Source organism: Macrotis lagotis, chromosome 1, assembly GCF_037893015.1.
Source record: "Macrotis lagotis isolate mMagLag1 chromosome 1, bilby.v1.9.chrom.fasta, whole genome shotgun sequence".
In the NCBI taxonomy this organism is placed as follows: Eukaryota; Metazoa; Chordata; class Mammalia; order Peramelemorphia; family Peramelidae; genus Macrotis; species Macrotis lagotis.
The window spans coordinates 665,997,302-666,007,912 of NC_133658.1; positions in this window are offsets into that span (position 1 = coordinate 665,997,302).

Sequence of the window (10,611 nt, forward strand, 5' to 3'; positions counted from 1 at the left end):
TTTGGATTGCCTTTTAGACAATTAAGGAAGGCTGAACAATAAATGATAGTATATGAAAGTAAAATAAAATATTTTTGTTAACATAAGAAATGAGAAAAAGTAACTACAAAGAATCCTGGGTAATAACAATTGACTGGGTGAAGTGAAAAGAACCAGAAGAACAATACAAGGAGAGAGCATTGCAAAGAAAAACTGAAGACTTAAACAATCCTTCTTTTGTGGTGGTAAAGAATTGAACATTGAGAGGATGTCCACTATTTGGGAAATAGTTGAACAAGTTGTGGTATACAAATGCAATGGGACATTAATTGCCCTATATGAAATGATGAGCATGCAGATTTGAAAAATTATAAAGACTTAAATGAACTAATGCTGAGCAGAACTCAGAGAATATTGCACACAGTAACAACAATGTTGTGTGATTATCAACTATAAATAGACATAGCTCTTCTCAGCAATATAGTGATCAAAGACAATTCTAAAAGATTTGTGATGGAAAATGCCATCCACATTCTCTAAGAACTATGGAGATTTCTGAATGCAAATCAAAGGATATTATTTTCACTCTTTTTGTTTTGTGTTGTTTTTACTTTCTCATGGTTTTTCCCCTTTGTTATGACTCTTCCTCCACAGAATGACTAATGTAGAAACATGTTTAACATGATTGTGTACACATGACCTTTTATTAGAGTGCTTGTTGTCTTGAGGGAGGGAGAGGAAAAAGAGGGATGGAGAAAATTTTACAAATATGAACGTTAGGAGCAGTTAAGTGGCTTAGTGGATAAAGTACCCGTCCAGTTGTTTAGAGGGCCTGAGGTCAAATCTGTAAAATCTGGATTCAGACACTTAATAATTACCCAGCTGTGTGACCTTGGGCAAGTTACTTAACCCCCAAAAAGTCAAAAAGTCAAAAAAATAAATGTTAAAAACTATTTCTTCATGTAATTGAGGAAATAAACAACAATGGCTAAAAAGAAAAGACATAATGAATAGGATGATCTCAGAAAAAGAAAAGCCTGGAAAGATTTAGATGAGCTGATACAGGAAAACATTGGACATGGTAATAGTAACATTGTACAATGATCAACTGTGAATGACTTAGCAATATAATGATCCACCACAACTCCTAGAGGACTCATGATACAAACTGCTATTCACCTCCAGAGAGAGAACTGATGGGGTCTGAATATAGATCAAAGCATACTATTTTTTCATTCTTTTTTTTCTTTTGGTCTGTGTCTTATTTCACAAAATGATTAATATGGAAAAAAAAAGATCAGCATGCTGAAGCAATGGTTAATCTATGATGAAAGTGTTAAATGTAAGATGCAAAGACATGCCTTTTTTGAAGATTAATTTTTCTTGACTATACTTATCTCTTTTCTTTTATTAAAGATTTTGAGTTTTCCAATTTTTCCCCCAATCTTACTCCCCCCCCACAGAAAGCAATCTGTCAGTCTTTACTTTGTTTCCATGTTGTACATTGATCCAAATTGAGTGCGATGAGAGAGAAATCATATCCTTAAGGAACAAAGTTATAAGAGATAACAAGATCAGACAACGAGATATGTTTTTTCCCTAAATTAAAGGGAACCATCCTTGAACTTTGTTCAAACTCCACGGCTCTGTATCTGGATACAGATGGCACTCTCCATTGCAGACTGTTGCACTGATGGAATGAGCAAGGCCTTCAAGGTTGATCATCACCTCCATGTTGCTGTTAGAGTGTATGATTGTTTTTCTGGTTCTGCTCATCTCACTCAGCATCAGTTCATGAAAATCCCTCCAGGCTACCCTGAATTCCTGTCCCTCCTGGTTTTTAACAGAACAATCCATGACATACATATACCACCAGTTTGCTAAGCCATTCCCCAATTGAAGGACATTTACTTGACTTCCAATTCATTGCCACTACAAACAGGGCTGCCATGAATATTTTATACAAGTGATGTTTTTACCTTTTTTCATCATCTCTTCAGGATATAGACCCAATATACACTTATCTATTTCAAAGTCTTTCCCCCCTCCTTTTTTTTTCCTCTTGATTAATGGGGAAGACACATGGGGAGGTGAGATTAACTTTAGTGATAAGTAATATTTTTACTGCTCCTCACACATAACATTCAACTGACCATTTCCATGACTTCCACAGGCTATTTTCTGCCATAAATGTACTCCTTCTTCCTCTCAGCCTCAGAATATCCTTTACTTTTTTCAAGATCCAGTACCAAAGGTACTGAGGTATTCAAAGTACCAATTTGATACCAAAGTACCAAAAAAGCACATTGAATTTTTTTAAGTGAACAAAGATTCAAAAAAGAATTTTAAAACAAGGCTGTTTTTCAAGTACAGAAAGAAATATAAAAGAATATAATTTATATTTATATTATAAAGAATATAATTTAACTGACCTCAAGGCAATAGGGTCCACAGTAGGCTATGTTTGGGGCTTTGTTTGGCATAAAATTTGGGTATTTTTTCTTTTACTTTTGAAGGGACTTTTGATTTAAAAATACACTTAATTTTAAAATGCAAGATTCTAAAATAACTTGAGAAGTTTAAGCTGTAAAAGTGCAATTTATTTTTTCTAGAGAACATTGTCTCCCAAATTGACTGGTGTAATTTTCCAAAATTTTCTGATTGCTTGACTGTTAAATATGTAATTGTACATTACTGAATTCTATATAAGGTTTACTATACTGATATATTATTCTATATTACTGAGTCCTATCTTAAGTGTGTTGCTTCTCTATGCTTATTTGCCTTTTTGTTCTGAAAGGTGAGTTTACAATTCAATTTGGTTTGTCCTGGCAGTAGCTGGGCAGAAGCAAGTAGCACAAAAGAATCTGGGATGCCCTTAGGGATAAGAGACCTGTAGAAATAACCTGAACCTCAAGGAGGATTGGATCACTTATTGAAGGAATCCCTAGTATGGAATTACAGTGAGCTGTGTAGAAAAGGACACTCTTCATGCAGAGACCAGTAGGATGACCATATGTGCTGAAGGAATTATAGGAAGAGTTCCACCTAGGAGAACATTCTCAATTTGAGAAAGGGGCAATGCTAAGTTGATCCAAGTCCCAAATTCTTGCAAGAAGAACTCCATGTAGCTTGGAAAGCTAAATGTGGATTAGATTTCTTTTTGAGATGGAAACTAGTTTTGTCTTTGTTCTTTACTTTGCTTATGTAATAAGAAAAGCCCTAAAAGGTTAAGGCTAAGCAAGCAGAGATATATGAAAAACTGAAATGTGTAACTTGGGATTGTCTGATTATACCTCGTTGTTTAACATGGAGTTGCCCTTAAGGAGTTTTTGAAAAAAAAAATGCTCAAACTGCACACTATTAAGTCCTCTAATGATGTCTCATTCTTTGACTGGCTGCCTGCATTTTAAAAACTGAGAAACTGAATCAGTTTTTTTTCCCATGCTGTGCTTTGCCTTCTCTCTGTGTTCTTTTTTGCAATTCTTATTGTGTCCAGAGGAGTTCACCCAATCCAAGTTCACCCACAGAAAGACCTTTAGGAACTGAACCAGTGAGAGGCATCAGATTTTCTTCCCCTACTTCCTCTCTTTTACCTGACCCCAGGAAAAAACTGGATACAGGAAAGTTTGTTTGTGTTCTGCGTTGTTTGTATTTCTGTTTTCAGGTGTCAGAGGGTCTGGAAGTTTGAACCAAGTTTGCAAGTCAACCAACATATCATCGAAGTCCTGAGCAATCAAGGTGACTAGGACTTGATCCTTTGGACTTGGAACTGGAACTGTGCTCTATGGGAAATGAATTAACTAGGAATCTAATACTGTTGCTCTACCCAAAGGCTGAGGTGGTACTATTTGTGATTTTATCATTTGAAATAAATATTTCTATGAAAAAAATGCCAATGGCTTTTCTTCCAAGTACTTTAAATGAGAATAGGTATCTTTCTCTCCATTCAAATGTATTAAAATGTATCAATAAAATTAATTATATTTTGAAAGAGATTGCTATTTGAAATGAAGCTGACTCCCCAATAGTTTTCCACTGTATTTTGTCACCATGTTAAAATTCATGGTGCTATGTATATACCTTGCTGATGAACAAAAACTTTTATTTAGGCAATTTATATATCAACATAAACCTTTTAAAAGGTGAAGATTTGTAAATAAATGTAAAGATGCTACCAAAAAACCTCAAACAATCCCTAATTCTCATCATCTTCACTCTTAAAGAATTATGTCTCTAATGTATGTTGTCCTTCAGATCAAGAAAACTAAATAAGTGGTTAACTGATTTTTTTTTTACCTAGTCTATTCGATTCAAAGAAATGTTCAATTAGGGTACGTATGAATGAGGGTATAGGAATGTTTATAAATAAAAAATACAGATGTACACATAATTTACTGAAATAGCTAAATGACCTTACAAAAATTTGTTTTAAAATAAACTGAAAATAAAATAAATTGACAAATACTTTAAAGATGAGAATTGGAATCTGGGCTCCAAACTTTAAAACATTTGTGCTTACGAACAAGAAATTAACTAAGAAATTCTATAATTGTAAGTAACAGCTGCAATACAGTTAATATTTAATCACTATATTGTGAGACAGTTCAGAAGTGGAGAACAGGATTAACATATTGCTTTAAAACATTCCATTACTTTCTGCATCTGTTTACTGATAATAAAAGACACAGCTGTTCTAAAACGAAACATACTAACAGGTGTAAACTGCTTATTTGGCATTTTAAATAAAACTTAGTTCCCATTTCCCTTTTAATATACTTCAAAATTATATTCATAGCACAACTAATACCTTAAAGAATTGAATGATTTGAGGTTACTCTATTCATTGAGAAAAACATATCTGGAGCATTCTTTCTTCCGAATTATTGAAAAGCTCTGTCCCTAAACAGTACACATCCTGAACTAATTATCCCAGATGTGTTCCATAAAACTGCTCCACAATTGAGCAGTTTTTCTTAAGCAACTGTTCTATATCAAATTTACTACAGAAAAGCATCAAAATTGTGAAGCAATACTGTCTCAAATTCATGGTACTAATATCACTATGTTTGGTTAAGCAATGAATGATAATCAAGCTTGAAATTGAATATTTACTTTGACAAGTACTCCAGATAATCTGTAACCATGTGTATTTAATTCAAGGCCATTAACAGGAGTTATAATATATCCATGAATAAATTTTTAATAATTACACACCCAAAACATTAATGTTGAACAGACTGTAAATGACAATTATAAATGCAAACTTGTGTTGAATAAAGGAATGCATTAAAATATAAAACAGTTACCCCAAAACTGCATAGGTGAGTAGAACTGACTTTATTCCAAATTAAAGGACATTTAATAAATCAAAAAAAAACAAGTGAAAAGTTTCTAAGTGTACAGAAGTGCTGCTATAAAAAAATTACAAAATATACAGTGATTACAAAAAATCAAAGACAAAAAGAATATTACTAAATATTTCAATATCTTAATAAAAACACAAAAGCATTTTGGCCACCATTACTATCTTTACTTCTGAAATATAAAACTTGGGGAGAGGTTAAGGGGAATATCAAAGGAGTCCAAAGCGTTCCAGTCGCTTTCTTTTCTTTTCCTAAAATAAAGATATGTATGAAATTAGCTACAATAAAATTTTCTTTCACAAGTTCATATACAAACATATTAAGTTTACATTTGAAGGAAAACTTACATAAAAGGATGTAAAACTGATTTTGATTTTTCCCAACATTATACAAAGTAGTAATATTACTGAACCCAACAATTCCTTTTCTTCTTTACCTTAGTTATAGCCTGTTTTTATATACAAAGAGGAGAATATAATTTTTTGAGCGTAGAAAGCCATAACTAAAGAGAAGCTACAAAAGTGTTTTCCAGGCTTTTTATATCACTACAGACTGTCTTTACTTAGTAATGAATAAGAATAATTAGTTAATATTAGGGAGATGGTATCCTCTCCACTTGGTGCTAAAATCCCAGGTGAGCTTTTCTCTGATCTGATCTCCCCAGTAGTAGTTATGTAGCATCCTACAGTCTCTCCTCTAACATCTGTCAACTAAATTTTTCTTAAGAAGGTGATTATTCATTAGAGATCAAGAAGCAGAATCATATGATAGAAATAATAGTTCTATAACAATATCTTTCCTTTCGGTACTTTCTTCCAGTTAAATAAAATTCAATGCATTTCATAAGCTCTCTATTTTATTATGGGAGTAATTTCCTCCCCTCCTTCCTTCCTTCAAAAATTAGCATCATCACTGTACTGAATGAAGAAAAGGATAATAGAAATGAAGGTGTCCCAAGGAGATGACAAAAATTTGTCTTCAAACTCAGCAAAGACCCTTTCCCTTTAAATGGAAAAATCTGTAATTCTCCTCTAGGGATTCATGTTGATTGCCTAAATACTTACCTTCATGTACATAAACTGGAAACTAAATCATGGGGTCAAGAAACCAAAGATAAGAAGCATGTTTAATCAGGAAGTGTTCAACATATAAATGGATTACATTCCAAAAATGCCTTTGTGGGTTACCTCGAACATATTTTCCAACAGAAATAAATGAGAATTGATAGTTTAACTGTTAGGTCAGCCTCCAAAAACATAATTAATCCATGATTAAATAGCATCACACTAATACCACTCCTTCCTTTACCAGTCCTGCCAACACAAACTCCTAGACAGCTTTGAGGTAATTTGAATTTTAAGGATTAGACAAAGGAATAAGCAAAAATTCTAGAAGCAACTTAGAGAAGGGGGGAAAAAACAGCAGAGGGAAAGGAGGAATTAGGGAGGAGAAAGGCTGATTCTAAGTTTCCTGATATTCCAGGCAGTCATTCAGGGACTGCATGCATTTTAGTCGTTTTCATAAACTTGATCCTTAAAATGCAAAAATATAACCAAAATGTAACATACACATCTAGATTTGATCAAGCGTTTTTCAAATATGAAAATCTATATAATCCAGAAAGACTTTTTAATATCTTTCTTCTACTGGATCTCAATTCAATTCATATTTATTATGTATAAGACTATGCTCCTATGAACAAATTCTATGAACGGACAAACTGATTTAAATCCTCCATAAAATTACACTGCAAATACATTTATACAAACAACCCAATCTCTAGTTTCTTCAAAATATTTTACTGTTCAAATTAGGTTTTATAAAGTTTTAAATTAGGTTTATAAGGTTTCAACAACCTTAACATGAAAACAGAGTACTTATAACTTCTGAATTATATGTGTACTAACAGAGCCATTACAACAAGGGTGAAGCAACCAAGTTTTTATCTCAGAGTGACAAATATAGAGCACTTACAGTCTTTCAGCAGCCTAGAAACAGCTTAGCACCTAGTTAGCAAGAATAATTAGAAATCTACCAAATGGTGGGCTAAATGAGTTCTTTTCTTTTCCTGCCTTGCTCTATTTTCTTGACATGCCTTTCCTTCTCCCTAGTGTCCCAAGTGTTCCACCTGAACTTCTACCCCTTTCCCTTCAACTTGGCACTTTCTTCAATTTTGTTGCCTCAGGTGTAGTTTGTGATATTTAATCTAGGCATAAAATTCCTAATTACAGCTCTACATGCTGGAACGATCCTTTTAGATATATAACTTTACTTCATTTAGCTGCTCTTCTGATCATGTGTGTGAGAGGAAATGGTAACCAAAAAAAAAAACCACACAAGTAGAAAATATCTCAGAATTAAGTTACTTAAACAGTAATCAAAGGATCAGTTAAGTTAAATTAGGGGTTTAAGTAAGTCAGATTGGACAAAATAATAAAAATAAAAAGCTTGATATAATCTGGAAGAACTGTAAAACTGATGATTCCATAAATCATATGGTTCCTTTTCTTTTTTCTTAAATCAGATGGCACATGACCACTTTGGTCAGTATGAAATTAATTGGCTAACTCCTATATACTTTCTAATGGTATCAAAATTGCTCTAACAGTAGAAACAGAGTCCCCGGCTTACATTACAGGGCTTTACAATTTCACAGATAACTGAACAACCACTACTATCTGTATATCCCCTAAGTAATGAATCTTTATGGTGACTGGTGAAATTTTAGGTTGAGTAAAAATCAACCACTGCACAATTATGACGCTAGGTATTGAGGCTGGAGTCAGGAAGACTGAGTTTAAATCTGTCTAACACTTAACCACTGGGCAAGTCACTTATCCCTGTTTGCTTCAGTTTCCTCATCTGTACAATGAATTGGAGAAGTAAATAACAAGAAAATCCCAAATGTGGTCACAGAGTCAGACAGCAACTAAACAATAACAAAGAATAAACGTAACATTATGCTCTATACATTCTTCTATACACTTTACCAAGCTGATATGAGGGAAGGATTTGTAAAAAAAAAAAACTGGCTAATTTTTTTTGGGGGGGGTTGCAAGGCAAATGGGGTTAAGTGGCTTGCCCAAGGCCACACAGCTAGGTAATTATTAAGTGTCTGAGGCCACATTTGAACTCAGGTACTCCTGACTCCAGGGCCATGCTCTATCCACTGCACTACCTAACCACCCCATGTGCCACCTAGCTGCCCCACCCCCCCGTGGCTAATCAGAGCAATATCCTCATGAATCAAAACTAGTAGGTTCAGAAACTTATTATAAAGATTAACTAAAGGAGGAAAGAACACAAACAGACTTTAAAGTATGTGTGTGTGTGTGTGTGTGTGTGTGTGTGTGTGTGTGTATAGATAATTTTTCTGGTTAACTATTGCATAGCAAGAGATGGGGAGGATAAGAAGAGGATAAGAGGTACCTAGGTGGCTCAATGGAAAGAGTGCTGGACCTGGAGTCAGGAAGCCATAAGTTCAAATATGGCCTCAGACAGTAACTGTGTGACCCTGGTCAAGTCACTTAATCTGTTTGTCTTAATTCACTGGAGAAGGAAATGGCCTCTCTTATATCTTTGTCAAGAAAACCCCATTAACAGTTTGAGGAAGGAAGAAGAAAGAATCATCAGGAAGAAGAGCTCCAGAGCACAGGAATTCATTGACTTACTCTCTCAATCTCCCATATACAACTACTGAAGTGATCCTGGCATTCAAATGTCAAATTCTAAATTCCATACATATAATACAAAAGCAGAAAATTCTCTTACCACCACTGTTAAAGCTTCCAGACTCGGTTCCTTCACTCAGTTTCCTGGCTAATCTCTTAATGACCAAATCAGACCCTGAAGTTAATTGCTGACCCCTTATACCTAAGGCCAGGGAACTTCAGGGCACTTGCTTTCCCTTACAGACTCCAGAGACATACTTGATATTCATTTTCTCTTCCCTACCTCACCTCAGCCCCCCCCCCCAGCCCCAAGTGCCTGACAATTCTCCAATATATTTTCTTCAAACTCAGTGATACTTTAAGAATATACATTTATTCTTCTGTATTCAAAGGAAATTAAATGGACTAAAAGAAAATGGCAGGGGTAGTACACAGCCTACCTTTTCTACCATGTGAAACTGCTCTTGAATAAACACAAAACTGTTTTGATAATTTGTTTTTAAACTTTATTATATATGATGCCAGCTGGACCACTATAGTTATGAAGTTTTCTCTTACTATCAAAGAGAGACTGTTCTAAGGAAAGTCTTTATAGTACTGTTGCACTACAAGAATATTATATAATTAAAAGACAAGATGAAATGTTTTCTTTTTGTTACTAAAGACAATCTGGAAGTCTTCAAGGTTTGCAAAATTTTTATATAGTATTATGAAGTGAAAACCTAAAGAAAGCTATGTTGATAAAATAAAAAGGAAACATGAATACAGATATAAAACTAAGTAAAAATAATTACCATCATAAAATCTTACATCCTTTTAAGTATTTTATAAATACACATTTGGTCTTCTAACTACAAAGCTAATTAAATTAAATAAACAATTGTTGTCTATTAATACAAAATTTTCATTTTTTCTCAACAAGTGGAAAAACTGGACACTCAGAGACTTGTTCATTATCAAAAAGTTAATAGAAACCCACGTAGCATTTTTCTGATCTACTTATTAGATTGTCCATCTAGTATATTCTGTATACGTCTCTTAAATAATAAGTATTTCTAGTTCAAAGGATGCAACACATCTCCCTAAATGGGAGAAAATTCTTCCTAAAATAATTCCACAGTTACAGGCTAATTGTCTTGTGAATGTGTGAATGTACAGAGGACCCAAAGGGTTTTCCTCTAAAAGATTACTTTAATTCCTAAATTTAATCAATGAAATTGCTTCTATCTTTTTTCTGTGAGGGAGAAGAATACTTTAAGAAAGGTAGAGATAGTAAAATTGAACGAGAATGAATATTTACCCTAGAAGTCAGAAAATAGACAATGTTTATAACCGATAATATAGGCAGTTATATTTTGTAAGACTGGACATGAATGATTTTTTATGAGAATCAAAGAGGGAATTTCAATTGTTATTTTTCATTAAAACAAAAATTAATTATAGATTACAATTCCATGCTACCAGATTCTTATGTATATTAAAGGAAAAGTATCATTCTTTAGCTTTGAGTATTCAAATAAAAATAGCAAGTACCTTACTAGTTTGCTTACTAGTAAACTATACATTAAAATCCTACTAAATCATGCTGGAAGAAA